This window comes from Crocodylus porosus, unplaced genomic scaffold, assembly GCF_001723895.1.
Source record: "Crocodylus porosus isolate Cpor-Errol unplaced genomic scaffold, CroPor_comp1, whole genome shotgun sequence".
Lineage (NCBI taxonomy): Eukaryota > Metazoa > Chordata > Crocodylia > Crocodylidae > Crocodylus > Crocodylus porosus.
The window spans coordinates 52,680,017-52,682,068 of record NW_017728943.1 but is presented as its reverse complement, the minus strand read 5'-3'; the positions used below and the strand labels follow the sequence as shown (position 1 = coordinate 52,682,068).

General features: G+C 53.8%; 1 long non-coding RNA gene across 1 annotated transcript in view; it reads right to left on the bottom strand.

Moving 5' to 3' along the window:
- LOC109319211 overlaps positions 1 to 2,052 on the bottom strand; it is a 24,023-nt gene that overhangs the window by 20,140 nt on the left and 1,831 nt on the right. The gene's annotated exons all lie outside the window — the stretch shown is intronic.

Below are 2,052 nucleotides of genomic sequence, written 5' to 3'. Positions count from 1 at the left end.
TGATCATGCGCGTGGCTCTCCTCTGGACTCTCTCAAGCTTCTCCACATCCTTTTTGAATTGTGGAGCCCAAAACTGGATGCAGTACTCCAGCTGCAATCTCCAAGGAATGCCTGCCTATGTTCTTAGACCAACATGGCTACAACCAAAAACCCAGTGTCGCAGAGCACTTAGGTGCCCTGTGCCTGAAAGCAGCGGGAGAGGTGGAGGCTTAGCTGCCAGGCACCAGGGCAGCGCAGGTGCTGGTTGCTAGGGCAACCAGTGAAACCAACTGACAGGAAGGGGCAGGGCTTAGTCCTTCTTGAGCCCAGGCAGGAGGCCAGAAGGGCAGTTCCCCTCTGGCAACTGAGGGAGGAGGAACTCGGCTGGTACAGACAAAGCAGAGAACTCTGATGATGGGAACATCCTCTGGTCACTGCTGGGGTTGGAGCGCTCTCTCTCTGTCTGGTAGGGATTGAATGTTGTTTGACCTGACAGTCTAGCTTTTATGTTGTAGCCCGGGGCCTTTGTGTCCTGTGTTTACTGTTTACCAGAGGACCAGGTGAGGCTATTAGGGAATGGAGGAGGCCTCATAGGAGCTCCACAGTAGCGTGGGAACCCTGGCACCAGAGGGGGCACAGCATTTTAGGGGGGCAGTGAAGAGCCCCAGAGCAAGAGGGGGCAGTGAGAAGCCCCAGAAGTAAAAGAGAGGGCCAAGGCATAATAGGGCCCAGGTCAAACCACATCAGTACCATCTGTGGGGCTTGGGCTGTGGTGTAGGGGAGGAAAAGGAGCCACAGGTAGCGCCCCCTGGCACCGGGGCGCATAAAATGGGCAGCCTCCCGCTAATTACATCAGTCAATTAATCAATTAAGATCAAGGCATGGCAGGCAAGTAAGCAGGCAGTTGGTCCATAACAGGAGGGCAGAGTCACTCCTAGAAAGGCTCCGATAGCGATACTCCTGTCACACCCGGTTATATCCATGATGGTCCAGGAAATATACAAGAGGAAAGTTTTCTTTGTGATATCTTTCACTGAACCACCTATATAGTTGCAGTGGTGTAACTAAGGTGGGGCATCAGGGCAACCGCCCCAGTCACCAACTTTGGTGGGGCAGTGTCATGTGCCAAGGCGTAGACAGTCTGCCTAGCAGTGGGTGGTGGCTAACATGAACCAATAGCCAGAAATCTGAAGGAAATGTGGGTCAAAGCCAGGGGCTCAGAGTCCAAATCAAAGCTGAAATGACAGGCAAGGCAAGGTCAGGAAGTAAGCTGTGTCATGTCCAGGGAGAGCTGAGTTCCAAACAGTCCAAGTCATGAGGAAGAGGCGGAGTCAGCAATGGGTGGTCATATCTGTCATCAGGTACAGAGTAAGGGGGCAACAAAGCAGTCCAAGGGCAGCAAGAGCCTTATTGTTCAGACAACTTCCACAGGAAACAGGAAGACATATATGGGTGGGAGGATCCAATCAGCTGAGAGGTCTGAATCAATCAGATGCGAACAGTAGGAAATCTTTCCAAGTACGGCCCTTTTCCTGGTCATTCCACCTTTGTCCGTGAGCTATGGCCTGGTTGAAGGCTGAGCTGGTGTTCAGTCTCTGAGCTTCTTCTTCAAGTATTCAGGGCCAGGCTCTGCTTGGGGATGGGGTAAATGGTAGCAAGTGAAAGTCACCACTGCCCTTGTGCTCTGGGTGCCTGGCTGTGTTGCTATGTTCTGTATAGTTGAGAGATGCAGTTCTGGGTGCCTGTGATGAGTTAAAGCAGTGGCACTTAACCTTTTGGTCCCACAGATCAGATCAGAGTCCTGGATTGATTCCTGTGAACCAGGATTGGGCCCTGGAGCCAGGCACTACCCCCTCCCACCCCTGTGTGCTTGGATTGGTCCCCAGGGGCCTGGCACCACCCCCTCCCACCTCAGCATCCTGAGATTCAGTCCCAGGGGCCTGGTGCCATCTCCTCCTGCCAGGATTGGTCCCGGGAGGCCTGGCACTGCCCCGTCCCACCCTATAACACCACAATTGGGTCCTGGGGGCCTGGCTGCATTTCTGCCTGGCTCTCTGTGATGGGATTGGGTAT